This window comes from Elephantulus edwardii, unplaced genomic scaffold (genome assembly GCF_000299155.1).
Source record: "Elephantulus edwardii isolate Elephantulus edwardi_28Jun2011 unplaced genomic scaffold, EleEdw1.0 scaffold00073, whole genome shotgun sequence".
Taxonomy (NCBI): domain Eukaryota; kingdom Metazoa; phylum Chordata; class Mammalia; order Macroscelidea; family Macroscelididae; genus Elephantulus; species Elephantulus edwardii.
The window spans coordinates 11058945-11078666 of record NW_006399823.1 but is presented as its reverse complement, the minus strand read 5'-3'; the positions used below and the strand labels follow the sequence as shown (position 1 = coordinate 11078666).

General features: G+C 38.8%; 1 pseudogene; it reads right to left on the bottom strand.

The window, feature by feature from the left end:
* LOC102847875 overlaps positions 1-19211 on the bottom strand; it is a 38075-nt pseudogene extending 18864 nt beyond the window's left edge.
* Between the last annotated feature and the right edge of the window lie 511 nt (positions 19212-19722).

Below are 19722 nucleotides of genomic sequence, written 5' to 3'. Positions count from 1 at the left end.
CCTGCTGAAGATTATCCAGAAATAACTGTAACAACAGTACGTTGACAAAGAACTACCAGAAATACAAGCTGGATTTAGAAGAGACTTTGGAACTAGAGACATTATTGCCAGTGTCAGATGGATCTTGGCAGAAAGCAAAGAGTATCAGAGGGATATCTATTTCTGTTTCATTGACTTTGCAAAGGCATTTGACTGTGTGAATTACAACAGACTCTGGTTAACTTTGAGAAGAATGTGAATCCCAGAACACTTGATTGTGCGTATGTGAAACCTATACTTGTGCCAGGACGGCATCCTCAGAACAGAGCAAAGGAACACTGTATGGTTCAAAATCAGGAAAGGAGTGTGTCAGGCATGCATCCTGTCTGCATACCTTTTCAACCTATTTGCAGAACAAATCATTCAGGAAACTGGGCTTTATGAGGAGGAATGTGGCATCAGGATTGGAAGAAGACTCATCAACAACCTATGTTATACATATGACACGACCTTGCTTGCTGAAACTGAGGAGGTCCTGAAGTGCTTGCTCCAGAAGGTCAAGGACTGTAGTCTTCAATCTGGATCAAAGGTCAACATCAAGAAGACAAAGATTCTCACCACTGGGCCAATTGGCAGCACCGTAATGGTTGGAGAAGAGATTGAACTTGTTGATAACTACAGCTTGCTCAGCTCGACAATCTGGGAACTGGCAGTTAGGAAATCAAAAGATGAATTCATTGGGTAAATCTGTTGTCAGGGACCTTTTCAGAGTAGTGAGAAGCAATAAAGTCAGTCTAAAGAGTAAGGTGTGCCTGATCTAGTCCATAGACTTCACTATTACTCGCTATGCATCAGAAGAGCCATAGGTGACCAGACAGCCCCTGAACCTGAACCAGATGCCAGTGGGAGGTTCTGTTGGGAAAGAAAATACACACCAAGGTAAAGTGCTACACTGCCCAGTGCCACCAAAGGGAGCCCCCGGGGCTGTATTTTGCTTGTCACAATAAGCAGCAGGTCACCAGGGCAGCCTCAGACTTAAGACACTTCCAATCACTTACTTTTTTAGAAAATGCTCAGATTTTTCTTTATGTCTCATCTTTCTTCTTATTTCAAATCCCTGACATGATTTTAATAAAATGATTATATTTTATACTTATTCTTTCTATTATAGTGGGGTGGGAGTAGTGAAAAATAAACCTTGATAAAAGAAAAATTAAACTACAAGCAGTTATTCAAGATGCTCCCTGAGAAGACCAACAACTCACAATGAATTCTCGGTTGTCACAGTCTTCGTTAATCACTGAGTGCTTTGCCTTTTATTCTCTTCCCTGTGTTCTCGTCATTTTTTCCCCTCCTACTCATTAGCTACTTGAACATAGGTGGGCCTTAAATGAGGTGGGATTTTAAAACTGTCAAGTTGAAGTTCGGTTAACAGTCATGTGGAGGTATAAGAGGAGAGGTGGAAGGAGGGAATGAATTCTATATTTGGTAGGAAGAGCTGCTGTGCTAGAACTAGTCTTAACTTTACCTTCTCCTTTGTGACACTGTCCCCACTATCTACCTGCTCTGAATGAGGCTCACCTTCCAAATGATAGGTTTTGAGGATTGTTACAGATACCAGTTATAAGATAGTGTTCTTATCAGTGAAAATTCTCAGTTGTAGACAAGTAAACTATGATACAGAGGAATAAGAGATTAAGGATAGTGATAATGAGATTTAGGATTAGTGGTTAGAATGACTGCTACTTGTTGGATGCGAATAGAATTGTGATCAAGGTTCCAACCTAAATTGGCTCAGCTCTGGCTTATTTCCCCCCATGCTACCTGGATTTGCTCTGGTGGCATAGTCTGTAGGAAGTTAAGCTGTTAACTTTTGTTGTTGTTTTTGGAGGGTCAGCTATGAGTTGGTTCTGTCTCTAAAACAATGTTGTGTTGTGTGTTTTTCTTTTAAATCTTGATTTTAACTACCACGGTGTCTGTGACACACTGGCACCAACTTGGAGCACATTTATCTGACATCATCTAAGAGAAAAGGCATTGCTCAACATTTCGTAAGCTGTCATGTTGTTAGGAGGAGGAAGGATGTATTTACACTCGATAGTTCCAGGGACCCCTATAGTTCCCAATTACATAGAATCTCATTACCTATTTGCTTAAATAAACAATTGTTTTATGTCTTCTTTATTTAAAGATGGTAAAATTATTTCAAGATCTTATGATTAAACACACCAAAATTTAGAAAGACTCCTATTTTAGCCTCTAAAATATCCAAACTATGTATTTGCCTTTCCTTTGGCGATGCAACTATGCTCTCGTTGCGTAAGAGGGATATATTCTTGGTCTTTGTTTCTTTTCAATTTGCTCCCAGTCTGCCTAAAGCTGAACAGAGACGATCTGTGTCAATCATTAATGCATTCTTTTCATTTTTCAAATTTTGTATCAATTCCAAGTAGCAGTTACTAAGCACATAATGTCCCATGACCCTAACAACAAATTACTTGGACCATGAGGCTACCACTGCATGTCAGGGCAGGGCAATAATAAATGTAATTATTCCTGCATCATTTCATGATAGAAACATATCAGTATGAACTAGATCCTGCACCATCTTTGAAGTCAAAATATACCCTAACTTAGATACTAGGCTTCTGGCTTCTTAGTTGCAAACAGGCCCAGAAATGCCCCTGATCCCTCCCTCCTCTTGCCAAGAAGGAGTCTTTAGCCTAACTTTCTTTAAAACCAGAATAGGAGATCTAAATAATCATAGTCTATGGTTGAAGCGTGCCATGAAGCACATCACCAAGAACATAGCAACACCCAGCATTCCCTTTTGAGGAATAGTCGACTCTTGTTGTTTTGCACCATAGAGGCAGAACAGACCCTTAACTGACCCTCTGTAGGGTTTTCAGAGGTAGATAATCACATCCTTACCCCGTGGAGCAGCTGGTGCATTTCAGATATTCTACCTTTGGTATTGCAGTCCAGCTTTTTGGCACTAGGCCACCAGTGCTCCCTACTAATTCTCCACTCTCATCTTCCTCAAGTCCCCAAGGTGGGTAGCAGTTTTGCTGTAGTAGCAGATTCTGGCAGAGAAAGGGTGAGTGATCACATCCCAATCCAAAGGTGTCAGGTGAGCACCTTTGCATCCTCCTTGCATGTGTCTTTGGGAGCGCTCTCAGGGCCAGAGAAGCTGGGCGGGGTGGACAAGCAGCCAGGCTTCTGGGAGATCAGAGTTTTTGTGGGACTTGGAGAGGAATGGACTTTACATCTGTTTCTGGATGCGGTAATGTTCAGCTGAGGAGGTGCATCTCTGCTGGAAGACACTAGCGCCTTTTGGCTCTGAATCAGAGAAGCTCTTCCTCTGCTTCGTCCGCTTTACCCCAGAGACACGCCTTTGTGAGGCCAGTTATCGCAGATGTGTTTGCGAAAGCAGTTGCTAGAAGCAGCAGAAGGCAGCAGCGTGGACTTTACATCCCCAAAACAGACTCTGTATTGTCTGCTTAAAAGTCTGGCTGGTGGACTAGAAGGTAATTTGTAACTCCTGATGCTCCACAGAACTTCCTTCGCCTGGTGGGCAGCACTGGGTTCAGAAGAAATCAGACTCTGAGAAAACAAAACAAAACAAAACAAAACAAAAAAACCCAACAACAAAGCCAACAACAAGCTACAACTTCAAGAAAAAACAAGCAACAACAGTCACTTCTACCGCATTCCTTCCCTCCCCCACCCCCAAACTGTGCTTTTTAATGGAGCTTGCCTGGGATTTTCATCAAACGGAGTCACAGTGGCTGAAAGTCGAATCTTCCTTTCATTCACCAAGAATCGCCTACACATAATGAAAATTTTAAAAGGTGGAAAAGAAAACCACCTGAATCTCAATTAGATCCCTGGGCAGCCTCAACCGATTGAGCTCAGCTGGTACTGCTGAGGGTTGATGGTTCAAACCCACAGAGTGTACAGTGGAGAAAGGAAGGCCTGGTAATCTGTTTTGTAAAGACTGTTGTCATTGTTGTGTACCATCAAGTCTGAATCCATAGCTGACCCTCCACTGGGTTTCCAGAGACAGTAAATCCCAAGGGAGGAGATTGCCCATCCTTCTCTTGTAGAACTGATGGTGGGCTTGAACCACTGGCGTTTGAGGTTGCAGTTCTGCTTCTTACCACTCCCTTACCAAATATTAGACCCGAAAAAGTCCTGTGGAGCAGTTTTACACCGTAACAAGCAGGGTCATGGGGAGTCCTAATGAACTCCATGGCAGTGGGCTGGGCTTGACTTGAATCCAGGTAAAAATGTTTGCCTAGCATAAGTTTCCAGTGGATTCCCAGCTTTTGGGGCACGAGACAGAAGCCTGACTGATGCTGCCAGGGATGAGAGAGGTAATTAGAAGAGGCAGGCTCAGCTGTTGCTGACATTACATTCTGCTGTATAAATCCCAGCCCCTGCTGTAAGGAACCCCCTAAACAGAGGAACAAGGATGAGAATTGTTCATGAAAAGCCGGGGCAGTTGGGAGTTTGGCCTTCTGCGGGATTGCTTCATTGATACTGACGGCTCCAACTTTTCCAGGGCGCCTGTGGTTGGATTAGAGACTCTGCTCCAAGCCAGGATTGCTTCTAACAGCTGGAATAGGAGCCTGCCCCTCCTCCAACCTCCCGCCTCCTCGCCTCCGTTTTGCTTCTCACAGGAGACTCATCTAAAAGGGGAGTTTAAAAATTATTAAATGTCTTTTGGGCAAAGAGCTTTTACTTTTCCAGACTGAACTGCCAAAGACCTTCAGGAAATGAAAGGAGGGGAAGAAAAAGTGAGTGGCTGCGTCCAGCAAATGGCATTTCTCGAATTTGGTGGCTGTGTGGTTATTAAGCTAAAGTTGTTGGAGATGCTGAAGTATTGTTTATTTACCTTGGCACCCAGAGTTAAAATGTAGAGTAGTAAAGCGCAAATATGGTGACAGGATAAGGATAATGAGGGGAAGCAAATCCATTGTAAGATAGCTGAGTTCCTAATGTCTTACAGAGTTTGTTTTCCCAGAGGAGGGAAACAGGAATATTACCTCATTGCAAAACAGTCATTAAAACATAATTGAGTGCTCTGCAGACGACAAAAGTGCACAGTTAACAACATCTAACCTCACTTTTAGTGCAAAATGGAATCACAATCAGTGCCCTGGTGCAGAGCAATAAACTGGAATATTGAACAATACCAGCAAGGTTTTCTAGGAGGATTTAGAATCAGCTCTGCTTTTTTAAAAAAAGAAATAGAAAGATTATTTTGTCTTTGCTCTTTCCAGTGCATAGTCTTGAGAGAATGAAGCTAGAAGAGGGAATTGTTAAACAATAAGATTTTCTGGGAGATTTATGAGGATGAGCTGAAATATTTTTAAGCAGAGAACATCTGATTTTTCTACCCTATTTTGTAGAGGTCCCCGCCTCATCTCCTACCTCATATGAAACATGAATAACTGGAAAGCAGCCTTATTTCATCCACTGGGAGACTTAAAATCATTTCAGAACGTTTCTAATTTCTATCATAAGATAAAAATAGTTTTGGAGGTCTCCCCTCAAGTAAATATTAATTAAGCACACAAAATGTGCAACACTGGCTTTCCTGGAAGGAGTTGTAGAATGGAAATGAATTGAAGAAACAGTTATTCTATTACCAGCCAGAAAGGATTATCTAATTTGAGGCTCTTCTGTGTTTAGTTTACCATGATCCTTCTAGGTATTTCCTGACTAAACAGATCAAGCCTTTTAGTCATTCATGTAATCCTTTAGCAAATATTTATCAAATGCCTAAAATGTGCCAGCCTCTGTGTTAGGATGAAAGACCGTCCCTGTCAGCCAGAAGTCTTTAGTCACCTGGGGAGGAAGAGAATTACCATATTGTGTCACCTACAATGAATGAAACTTGTGCAAGGCCTGAAGAGCACCCAACTCAGCAGCAGGAAGTAGTCCATGTACTGCATTTTACAGGCTGAGAAGTGGACATAAGGGAGAACATGATCTCAGTAGAAGGAACAGAGTGGCGAGATCAGTAGAAGGAACACAGAGGCTTACAAACATAGCCTATTATAGAGTCCACACTTACCACTGCAGCTAAAGTGAAGATATTGACATATTTTGTGTAGTCTTGGTAGAACCTAGTCATTTTCTGTAGGGGACATAATAGAACCTACTCATGATGATGTTGTTGTGTGCTGTTGAGTCAGAACTGACCCATCACTGACCCTCCAGCAGGGTTTCAGAGGCAGTTACTTGCATGAAAGGATATTTTCCATCCTACTCCCACAGAGCAGCTGTCGGATTCGATCTGTGTGCCTTTGGAATTGCAGTGCAGCTTTTTACCACTAAAGCACCAGAGCTCCCAAATGAACACTTTTTATGTCTATGTGGCATTGTGCTTTTGAACCATGGAAGGTTTATTAAGGTACTGTGAAAACTCTTAGGCTTATTGCCATCAAATTGAAAACTTAAGTTCATGAGATTTGTGTTCGTGTTTTTCACTCTGGTGGCCTAATAGTGAGGAGTGCTCTACCAACCCAAAGGCATGTGGTTCAAATCCACCACCTGCTCCTCCAGAGAAAGCTGAATTCTCTTCCTATGCCATTTACAGCCCGCTGGAACATCAGGTGGGAGTCCGTGCTGACTCAGAATCACAAAACAAAAATATATTTAACAAAAAATTATTACTTTTCTCTGTTATTTTCACTCTCTCTCATTCCATCAAATCAGAGGAGACTTACAACTCATTTTGCCTTAGATATCTAGGACTATACATCTCACATGAAAAAAAAATCATCCTTCTTTCTCCTGTGAAGCTCTCGGTATATTGGAACTGTCTGTGCAACTCAGCCTTGGTGTTAGCCTCATAATTCGCTACAGATTCCAACTCCCAAGGTCCCCTCAAGAACAGAGGTAGCCCAAATTAGCTAAGTTTTAACCATAGTATGATTCATTCAGAATTCTTTCATTAAGGATGCCAACAATTATTTTGAAAGATTGTTTTGGTACCATCCAATACCCAATGAAGGTGAAGATGCATTTAATGTTAAAACAAGGCTGAGACTCACTCCCATGCAATTGTAGTCCAAAGAAAATTTTCCTTGTGGTACAAGATATCAACACTGAACTCAGATAAGTTTACTTTTGCATTTCATTTAGTTTGCCTACATGGTATTTTCAGTTGATTCCTGTGCATGTGAAAGTGGACATATATAAGAATGACAAAGAAATGATACTCCGAATTGTGGTATTGGAGAAGAGTACTGAATATTTCATAGACTGCCTTCATAGAAATCTGTCTTGGAGAAGGTTAATCAAGATGCTCTGTAGAATCAACAAGGCTGAAAATTCATCTCACATATTTCGGGCATGTTTTTTTAGGAGGGGTCAGACCTTAGAACCTCAAAAGCTGGAAAGGATGTATTGCTATTGGAGTTCTCCTACATTATTGGTGGGAAGGTAAAATGGTATAATCACTATGGACAATTATTTGTTGGTTTTGTGCTTAATTACAAATGGAAACACCATTTGATTCCAAAATCTCATTATTTGGCATATGTCATAAATAAATAAGAATTGGAAGTCAAACTGATATATATATATATATGCGCCAATGTTCATTGCAATGTTCCTACAGCTAAGAGATGCACTGCGGTTCATCTGTACAATTGAATACTATGAAAAACAAAAGAATTTTTTTAAATACTGCATAACATGGATGAATCTAAGGGACATTATGCTAAATGACATATGTAAAAAAGGCAAATATTGTACAAGAACATAGTATAAAAGACTAAATATTTACACACAGAATCATTTTAAATGATTACCAGAAATGGGAAGAATAAAAATTAATAAATAATATATTACTATTAATATGAGTATAAGGAAAGATAGTTTACAAACAGGGAATAATTTGACCTTATTAGTGTTTTAAATAATGTTATAAAACAAAATATGTATGAATGAAAACCAATATGCTATGTAACACTGCTCTCAAAGCATAATAAAAAGAAAATTATTTGAATTATATAACTGTTGGTGGAAAGTATCATGTGGATTATGGAGTCCCATTAAAAATGGAGATATGGGACTTATTTTAGAAATGGGAAGGAAAGAGCAAGGCTGAGAACCTTCATCCTAATTTAGAGACTGAGAGTAAAGGAAGAAAGAAAGTTAAGGGAGCAGATCTTTATTGTAGGTAGTGGGGCAAAGAAACTAAATATAAAAATCTTTCAATATGGAAACAGTATCTCAGTAGGATGTCCTGGGTTTAACTGTCAGGAATCCAGCAGGCTATGTAATCCAGACAGGGTTGTAAATTATGAGATAAGGGATTGAGAGTGTGTGTGCATGTGCTTTCCTTTGAAAATTATGGACCTTTAGAGAATCCTCAGTCCTGGGAGGATTATCATTTCTCCATATGTACTTCAGAATGATAAAGTCTATGTTGTTGTTAGGTGCTGTGGAGTTGAGTACAACTCATAGGGACCTTATGATTCTGAACTTTATGGATCTGTCCTTGTGGATCTGAACCCTGTGCTATTCTACAACAACCTCATCATCTTGGACAGATTTGAGCCCATTGCAGAAGTCACTATGTCAGTCTACCTGGTTGAGGGCCTTCCTCTTTTATGCTGACCCTCTACTTTTCCAAGCGTGATGTCCCTTTCCAAGGAATAAACTTTCCAAGAATCATGACCAATGTATGTGAAATGAAGCTTTGTCATCTTTGCCTCCAGGAAGCATTCTGGTTGCACCTTCTCCAAGACATAGCTGCTTGTTCTTTTCACAGTCCATATTTTAGTAATACTCCAACACCACAACTCAAAAACACTAGTTCTTCTTTTGTCATCCTTATTCGTTGTTCAGCTCTCAGATGCATTGAAAGTGATTGAAAAGACAATGGCCTGGATCAGACTCACGTAAGTCCTCTAATTGACATCATTGCTCCTCAGTAATTTGGAGAGGTCCCTGACAACCGACTTACCTGGTGCAATCTGTCTTTTGATCTCCTGACTGTGGGTACCAAGGGTGTTGATGCTGGATCCAAGTAAGATGAAATTGTAGATGATTTCGATCTTTTATTCATCTGTCATAATGTTCCTTATTGCCTTAGTGGTGAAGATTTTTGTCTTCATGTTGAGATGCAGTCCATATTGAAGGCTTTTAGTCTTTGATTTGCCACAACAAGCATTTCAAGTCCTCCTCACTTTCAGCAAGCAAGACTGTGCCATCTAAATAACATGGGCTGTTGATGAGTCTTCCTTCAATAATGATGCCACATTCTTTTCATAAAGTCCAGCTTCTTGAATGATTTGCTCATTGTACAGATTGAATAGGCATAGAGAAAGTACATCATCCTGACACATACGTTTCCTGAGAGAAAGATGGTTAAATGCTCTCTCACATATTTTGGGGGCATGTGTTCAGGAAAGACTTGTCCTTGCAAAAAGACATCATGCATGGAAAAGTAGAAGATCCGACATAGAAAAGAAAGACCGTCAATGAGATGTGTTGACACAGTGACTCTAACAGTGGGCCTAGGCACAGTGAAGAAGGAGCGGGATCTTACAAAGTTTCTCTCTGTTATTCATAGAGTCATTATGAATTTGAGTCATCTCTGCTATACTTACAGTAATAATATCTTAGGAGGAAATCTGCTTATCACATTTATTAGGGAATCAAAATACTTTAGGAAACTTCAAAAGGCTTTTATATCATCATATAAAAAGGAACCCAGTCTTGAGTATGAAAATGCTGGCAAAAAAGAAAAGTCAACATCTCTTATCTGCATGTTTGTCCTTGATATTTTTTCTAGTGTGTCTTTTTAATTTTTAATAACGTCAGTTTTAGATACATAAGAAAAGCTTAATGTCTGTGATCTGTGGCAGGGTTGAGAAATTACTTTCTATGGGTCAATTCCAGCTCTAGTTTGTGTGTGTGTGTGTGTGTGTGTGCTAAGAATTGTTCGTAACCTGAGAGTTAAGAATTGTTCGTACATTTTTAGATGGTTGAAAAATTAGAATAAAGATATAAAACTAAATAATCAAATTAAAACAGAAAAAAGGCTCCCATAGTCTGAGCTTGTCAATGAACAAATAATAAAAAAATTCCTAAGTATTTAGACTATTCTTGTTTATTATCATATGGTCACAATAGACCTTATGATTTGTTAACTTAGATAATTATAGAAATTAATGCTACAGGTAGCTTGATTAAGTAACCCAAACAAAATTTGAATGTTTTAGCAGTAGAGTGTGGAGTGCAGCAGGATGGCAAATCTAAACATTTTCTGGCTAACAAATATAGACATCACTTACCAGTCAGCCTGAGACTGATTCTGACTTGTGGTGGCCTCATGTGTATAGAGTAGAACTATGTTCAAAGTATTCAGTGGCTGATTTTTCAGAAAACTGCTAGACCTATTTTCTGGCATCTGTCTGGGTGCACTTGAACAGTTAACCTTTGGTTGGAAGCCAATTGCATACCTGTTATGCTCTCTAGAGTTAGCCGTCATCTACTCTTCCTATTTGCTTCAAGATAAAGAAAAATCTCACTGTTGAGACTTCCATGTTTCACAGAAAAAATACATAGTTTTACTAATTTAGGATTTTCAGTGTTGTTGAATAATTCTCAATGGAAATTCAGCTTCTACAATGTTTTAATTGTTGGTAAATGATCCTGTTATTAATAAGCCATCTATTTTTGAGATGTGCATAGAGCAAAGTAACAAGAGCTCAATCAATGTTCTGATTCTTTAGAAGTTATTTACGCTTTCAGTTGATATAAGCTAGAAAACCTGGAAGTATAAACCTTTTATCTCTAATCCCCTGAGATAGCCAACCTCAATAAAATAATAACTTTGAGCTTCAACGTCCTAAGCCTTTTTACAGATTTGTACTCATGTTTCCCTCTGTCTGGCTCATTCCTTGGGTAACTGTTTCATTTTACTGAATTACAATCATTGCCTGTTTGTTCTGCAAGTAAAGGTTTGACAGTCTGTGAACTGGGTGTGCTATTTATTTTTAAGGACAGTGAGATACATTGGCAGCCCCTATAAGAACTTTATTCCATTGGGTCAGAGCTTATGTGTTTGACTGAGTTGCGGCCAAATTTGAAAGATATTTCACTCTTTTACTTAGTATTTCCATTTTATGAATTAATGAGTTAGATTTTTTTTTTTTATTATCTAGGGTTATGGTAGCATGGTCCATAGGGAGTTGTATTGCTTATACAAAGGCTGCATTGCTCTGGCATTGCAACATTGTGCATCAATCTACAGGATCAAGATGAGCAGTCTCCTCAATGGAGGGTCAGCTGTGAGTTGGGACTAACTCTGTTCATCAGCCAGAGTTAGAAGAGATCCATATTTGTCCACATTCCTAAGCAAGGTGATTCAACAGAATGTGGAAACTATCAAATAATATCATTTATACCCCAGGGCAGCAAAACACTGCTGAACATCATTAAAAACATCTGGAACAGTACACAGATAGGGAACTGCCAGAAGTTCTAATAGGATTTAGAAGAAGCTGTGGCACCAAGGATATCATTGCTGATGTCAGATGGATCCTGAATGAAAGCAAAAAATATCAGAAGAATGTCTGTTTCTGCTTTATTGACTACGCAAAGGCATTTGCTGCATGGATAATAACAATTTATGTCTAATATTGAGAAGAATGGGAATATATCAGAACACTTCATTGTGTTTATGTGAAACCTGCTAAAGCAGTGGTTTAAAATTAAGAAGGAAGTGTGTCAGGGTTATATTCTCTCAATAGCTATTCAATCTGTATGCTGTACAAATCATTCAAGAGACTGGACTGTATGAAGAAGAATGTGGCAGTAAGATCAAAGGAAGACTCCTTAATAACCTGCATTTATACACATGACACAGTCTTGTTTTCTATAAGAGACAAAGACTTGAAGCACTTTTTGTAGAAGATCAAGCATGGTAGCTTTCAATATGTATTACATGTCATTATCAAGAAAACAAAAATTCTTACCACTGGACCAATAGGCAACGTTATGATAAATGGAGAAAAGATAGAAACTGTCTACAACTTAATCTTACTTGGATCTTAGAGTAAATATCCTTGGTAGCAGTCGGGAAATCAGGAGACGTATTGCACTGGGAAAGTCTGAAGCCAAAGACTTCTCCAAATTATTGAGGACTAGTCATGTTAATTTGAGAACTAAGGTGTCTCTGATTCAGGCCATGATCTTTCTGATCATTTGTTAAGCATCTGAGAGCTGTCCAATTAATAATGATGACAGAAGAATTGATGCCTTTGAGCTGTGGTGTTGGAGAAAAGTATTAAACAGCCCAAAGACTGCCAAAAACCCCCCAAAAATGTCTTGGAGAAAGTGCAGCTAGAGTGCTTCCTGGAGGCAGAGATGATAAAGCTTTACTTTGTATACTTCAGGCATGTTGCTAGGAAAGGCTTGCTAGGAAAGGAGAGGAACAGGAAGCTTGGAAAAGCAGAAGGTTGGTAAAGGAAAGGAAGATGTCAGACCAGGTCAATTGACACAGTGACTGCTACAGTGGGCCCTAGTGTGTAAGGAAGGTTTAAAATGGTACAGGATAGGACTGAGTTCAGATAATATTGTTCATAGTGTTACTGTGAGTAGTACACGGCTTAATGGCATCTAACAACAACCGTCAATGAGTGTGTTTCAAGAGGAAGATTTTCTTTTCCAGTGTTTAAAATGTTAATCTTGTCACTTAAGAATTAAAATCGTTTTCCTTTTGAAGGAGTTTCACAGTAACAGTAATATTAGGTTGCATTTATAGAAGTCAGATGGGGAAAAGTGTTATAAATATTTACCCATATGGAGTAATTTCCATCTTTCACATTAACAGTAATATTGTTGCCATTGTTGATTGCCTTTAGTGAAGCATGACTCATAGCAACCCTATAATCAAAAGGCCTGAAGTCTTTCTATAACAATTGACATTTATCAAAGTTCATAAAGTTTCCAGAGGCATGTTGTTTAGGAAGTAGATGTTACTTCTGCTTCCCAAACAGTAATGTTAGGATGTATTTATATAGGTCAGACCCAATTATAAATGTTTACCCATGTGGAGTAATTGCCATCTTCTGGTTACTTGCTAAGAGAGAGCTCTGGTAGTATAGTGTATAGGGAGTTGCACTGCTTACCCAAGTTCCATTCCTTTCAAATCCACCAGTGGTTCCACTGAAGAAAAATGGTCAGTCTTTCCCCTTGTGATTTACAGCTTCAGAAACCCAACTCTGAGTGAGTATTGCTTAATGGAAGTGAATACAGGTTACTTGTTATGAGCTAAGAAGAAAAGAAACTATTCACAAGGCAATAGGATACATTTTAGTGACTAAGGAACTATTTAAATGGAAGTTGCTTGCTAATTGTAATGTCATGTTTAGAATAGAAGAAATTCTACTTCATTAAGACTTTCTATCCAACATCCTTCTCTAAAATGACAATTTTACTCTATCTTGTTCTATTTTTTATTTATTTTTGGCATCTGGTGATAAATTAATCTTGATTTACTCCTTTATTGTTCTAAGGTATGGCCTACATTTATTTTTTTTAATGTAAACTTTTTATTTTATACTGACTGACTTACAAATTTCATAGACATTGTTTTTTTACACCAGATCTATCTCATTTTCTTAAACCACCCCTTCACCCATCAAATTGTATGTCCCTATGATTACACTCCCCCATCCATCCTCATGCGTGTGCTCCCACATTTTCCCTCCCCTTAGATCCTAATACACATTTTACTAGTTATCTATTTCTACAATAATAAATAGTCTTATACAGTATTTGACCTTATGGGGCTGAATTAGTCCAATTAGCATACTGCTCTCTAGTCCCTCCTACTCTAGATAATGATTTACAAAATCATTGCTCCTGCATGCTACATAGTATTCCATTGTATGTATGCACCATAATTTGTCAATCCATTCTATTGTAATTGGACATCTGGGCTGTTTCCCTGTTCCTGTGATGGTGAATAATAGTGCTATGAACTTTGGTGTACAAGTCTCAGTTTGTACAGCCTCTGTTCTCATTTTCATTTAATTTTGAGTAAAAGTTCTTCCTCCAATGATTATTTTATCATTAATGTGTTATTAGTAGATGTTATCAAGTTGAGTACTACCCATAAGTGACCCTACAAACAAAACATCTGAACCCTGTTCTATCCTGTGCCATCCTTACACCTCCTGACGCACTAGAGCCCAGTGTGGCTTGCTGATCCTCCATCTTGCCAAGCACCATGTCCCTCTCCTAGCAACTTACTGACGTATGTAAAACAAAACTTTATTATCTTTGCCTCAAAGGAGCACTTTAGCTGCACTTTCTTCAAGACATATTTGTTTGTTCTTTTGGCAGTCCATGGGATGTTCAGTATTCTTCTCCAACACCACAGCTCAAAGGCATCAATTCTTCTTCTGTCATCCTCATTTATTGGCTAGCTCTCCAATGTATAGCAAATAATTAAAAAGACCGTGGTCTGAATCAGACACACCTAAGTCTTCAAAATGACACGACTGTTCCACAATAATTTGGAGAGGTCTTTGGCTGCAGACTTTCCCAGTGCAATACATCTCCTGATTTCCTGATTGCTGACTGTGGTGTTGATTGTGGATCCAAGTACAATGAAGCTATTGATAATTTCTGGCTTTCTATCTTTTCTCCATCTATCATGATGTTGCCTATTGGTCAGGTGGTAAAAATTTTTGTTTTCTTGATGTTGAGATGCAATCCATACGGAAGGCCATATATCTTTGATCTTCTGCAACAAGAGCTTCAAGTCTTCATTACTTTTAGCAAGCAAGGTTGTGTCATCTGCACAATGTAGATTATTGATGAGTGATGCCACATTTTTTTCATAGCGTTCAGTTTCTCAAATAATTTGCACAGCATACAGATTGAACAAGTATTGAGAGAGAATACAACCCTGACATACTCCCTTTTTAATCTTAAACCATGTAGTGGTCCCTTGCACTATTCACAAACAGACTCTCAGTCTGTTTAGGTTTAGGTATAGGTATAGGTTTCACATGAGCAGAATTAAATGCTCTGGTATGCCATTCTTTTCAATGTTATTCATAACTTTTCATGATCCACGCAGTAAATGCTTTTGCATAGTCATAAAGCAGAAACATACATTCTTCTGATATTCTTTACTTTCATCCAGGATCCATCTCATATTAACAATGATATCTTTTAAATCCTACTTCTTAAAGCTCCCTATGCACTATTTTAGCCATTTTTAAGTGACCTTAAACAGTACTTTGCTGCCATGTGATATTAATGATATTATTTTACAATTTCCACATTCTCTTGAATCACCTTGCTAGGGAATGGTAACAAATATGAACCTCTTCGAATCCTTTGGCCAGACAACTGTCTTTAAATTTTCTGCCTAGACTGGTGAGCACATCCAGGGCTGCAGCTGTTAATTGAAACAAGTGAATTGGTATCACATCAATTCCTGGGGCCTTATTTTTTGCCATTGCCTTCAGTGCAGCTTCTATTCCCTCCTTCATTACCATTGGCTCCTTCTTCCAAGTCATATAGTACTTTTGTCAATTTGCTGTGCTGAGGTAATGTGGGTTTGCTGTGACACTAAACTTTGTGCCATTGGGGCCTCAAATGCAATAATGGAACAACTATGCCATAGGTATGTCAAACACCATAATGACTACCCATAATGACTACCATAATGACATCTTGGGTAGTGTTTGGTGGAGCTCCCAGATTGATTCAGGTTTGGAAGCAGGAGTGGCATTCACTTCCTAAACCACATCCCTCTGAAAACTCGATGAACTTGGAGAAACAATCATAGTTATAGAAAGGCTTCAAACCTTTTGTTCATAGGGTCGCTATGAGTAGTGCTTGACTCAACGACAATCAACATAACAACAACCTGCTTATATGGTACTTCCTGAAATTTTTCAGTGTCAGGTTCTTTTTTGGTATAGTAACTCAGTGTAAGTGTATTCTCTCCATCTTTTTTATTTGCTTGTTTCCTGAATCATTCAGCATCCTGCCCATAGTATCTGTCAATATTGTGATTCATGGCTTAACTTAGTTTTCAGTTCTCTCAGCTTGAGAAAAACAAAACAAGTTCTTTCCTTTTGAGTTCATGCTTCGATCTCTCTGCACAGTTTGTTGTAATAGGGTGTTTGATCTTCTCGAGCTGCTCTTTGAAATTTTCTGTTTAGCTCTTTTAGTTTGGCATATTTTCTCTCTGTTATGGCTTCTGGACACTCTAGAATAATTATGAGAGTATCTTCTGACATCCATTTGAGTTATTGTTTTTTCTTCTCTGTATTTTTAATGACCTTTTGCTCTCTTCATGGATGATATCCTTGATGTTATCCTACAATTCATCTGGTCTTCAATCATTGGTTTTCAGTGCTTCAGACCTATTCTTAAGATGATTTTGAAATCCAGATGGAATAGTTTTAAGATCATATTTTGATTCTTAGGAACTTGTTTTCATTTTCTTCAGCCTCAGTTTGGACTTGGACAAGAGTACTTTATAATTTGACTCATAGTTCACTCCGACTTACTTTTGACTGCTAGTATTAAGCTTCACCAATGATTGCTTCTGCTGATATAGTCAGTCAGATTCCTATGCAGTCCATCTGATGAGATCCATGTGGAAACTCAAGGTTTGTCTTTTTTTTAAAAAAAGATATTTGCAATGGAGAAATCATTGAAGATACAAAATTTTACCATTCTATTTAATAATAAATAAAAAGTAAATAATAAATTCTCATTCACAAATAGTAGTTGGATATATGGACTTTGTGACAAAAATAAGGCTGTCAGCAAGTGCATATATCCAACTACTATTCTTTCTTCATTGTTTCCAACTTTTGCATTCCAGTCACCAGTTATCATTAACACATCTTGATTGCATGCTTGGTCAATTTTGGACTGCAACATATGATAAAATTTTTCAATTTTTTGCTATTTGGCTCTAAATATAGGAGCCTACATTTGAATAATAGTTGTATTTACAGGTTTGGGTCTTCTCTTTTTTTTGGGTCTTCTCTTTATGCATGTGAATAGTATCCTATCCCTTACCATATTGTACTTGAGGCTAGAACTTGAAATTTATATTTTTACTATCAATGCAAAACTATTCTTTTGTATTTCATTCCTGTTTTTATAAATTTGATTAACAGTTGATTGGGTGCTGCATGTCTCTTGCTATAGCAATTAGAACCTGCTTGAAGGGCTAAGGGAGCTCTGGTGGTCTAGTGGCAAGAAGCTGTGCTGCAATTTCAAAGGCACACAGTTCAAATCCATCAGCTGCCCTGCAGAAGAAGAATGGGTAATCTCTTTGAGTGCTATTAACTGTCTCTGAAAACATACAGTGGGTCAGCTATGGGTCATTTCCAACTCTGTAGTACTCAACAATTACAACAGGTGGGCTTTCTAATTAACAATTGATTGGGGGGGGGTATTGTTGTTATGTGCTGTTGAGTAGCCTGAGACTCATAGCAACCCTATGTACAACAGCCCTAAACCCTGCTCTATCCATTGCCAATCTTATTGTCTCTGAGAAAGCTATCCTCATTACCCCAGTGACTGAATCAATCAATCTCATTGAGAGTCTTCCTTTCCTGCGCTGTCCTTCCTCCCTCCCAAGGATGATGTCCCTCTCCAAGGACTGATCCCACCTTGCAACATGTCCAAAGTTTGTCAGATGGAGCTTCAGAATTCTTGCCTCCAAGGAAAAGCATGGCTTCACCTTCTCCAGGATGACCTTATTTGTTCTCCTTGCAGTCCATAGTATATTCAATAATCTTCTCTAGCACTACAGCTCAAAGACATCAACTCTCCTTCTATCATCTTTAGTTACTGTCAAGCTCTCCGAAGCATAGCAAGCAATTGCAAAGACCATGGACTGTATTAAGTGCCCCTTAATGTTTGGACTGACATTGTTGTTCTTTAATACTTTGGAGAAGTCTCTGAGAGCAGACTTTCCCAATGCAATTCATCTTTTAATTTCCTGGCTGCTGGTACCAAGAGTGTTCATTGTAGAGCCAAGCAAACTGAAGCTATCTACAATCTCAATCACTTCATCATCTGTCATGATGCTGCCAATCAGCCCAGTGATGAGAATCTTTGTTTTCTTGATGTTGAGCTTCAATCCATATTGAAGGGCTGCAATACTTGACCTCTGCAGCAAGCGCCTCAGGTCCTCCTCAGTTTCAGCAAGCAGGGTTATGTCATCTCCATAATGCAGATTGTTTATGAGTCTACCTCCAATCCTGATGCCACAATTCTCCTCATAGAGCCCAAACTTCCTGATAATCCGTTCTGCATATAGATTGAAAATATATTCAGATAGGACACATCCTTGTTGCACACCCTTCCCTATCTTGAACCATACAGTATTTCCTTGCTCTGTTATGATGACTGCCTCCGGGTCCAAGTATATGTTTCACATAAGCACAATCAAGGGTTTTGGGATTCCCATTCTCTTAATGCCATTGGAGTCTGGAAGGTAGATCTTTTTATTATTATTATTTATTTTATTAATAGTTGATTTGCAGCTGGGATCCTCTTATTTGAAATCAGAAAGTAGGTCTTTTTAAATTTGATTAATAGTTGAGTGGGGGCTTGGGAGCCTTTTGTTTAAAGCAATTAGGGCCTGGTAGATGGGCTGTTGCAATTAGCAGTTTGTTTGGGCCTGGGAGGCTCTTATTTAAGCAATTGATATCCGGAAGGTAGGTCTTTTCTATTTGATGAATAGTTGGAATCTGGTAGATTTGCTTTTTTAGTTTGACACTTTTTTAGTTTAACACTCCATTGGGGGCTGGAAACCTCATATTTAAAGTAATTAGAACCTAGAAGGTGGGCCTGTGATTAACAGTTGGTTAGAGGCTTGGAGTCTGTTACTTAAAGCAGTTGGGATCCAGAAAGTAGGTCTGTTGTTATATGATTAACACCCCATTGGGGGTTGGGAAATTCTTGTGTAGAGCAATTAGGACCTGGTAAGTAAACTTTTATGTTTAACAGTCATTTGGAGACTAAGAGTCTCTTGTTTAAAGCAGTTGGAATCCAGAAGATAGGTCCTTTAAAAAACAAAAAAGAATTAACAATTAGGGGCTGGGAGCTTCTTTTTAATGCAGCTGAATTCAGAAAATAGGTCTATACTTACCTGGCAGAGGAAACACCATGATCAGGCAGGTGGTTTTCCCAGGATGAGGCTCACCCATTGCACTTGGGGTGTGCTGACCCCTGCGATTTCCCCAAATGCGGAAACTCGACTGCATAATTTGTGGTAGTGGGGGACTGCGTGTGCGCTATCCCCTGGCAAAAGAAAAGAAAAAAAAATTAAAAAAAAAGAAAATAGGTCTAGGTCTTTTTTATTTTATTAGGAGTCAGTGCGAGCTGGGAGCCTCTTGTTTATAGTAATGGTGGGCCTTTGTGATTAACAGTCAGTTGGAGCTTATAGCCTTTTGTTTAAATTTATTAGGATCTTGTAGGTGGACCTTTGTCATTAGCAGTTGAATGGAGACAGGGAGCCTCTTGCTTAAAGCAATAAGATTGCAGTACATAGGCCTTTGTGATTAACAATTGGTTGAGGCTAGGAGACTGGTGCAAGGCCTGATTTGCTATTAGAGGTACAAATCTTAATTGTCAGTTAGTTGTATTTTAGAAATTCATTGTTCTAATTGGTACAGAACTTGACTGTCAGTTTTCTGTGCTGAGATCATCTGTGGGTTG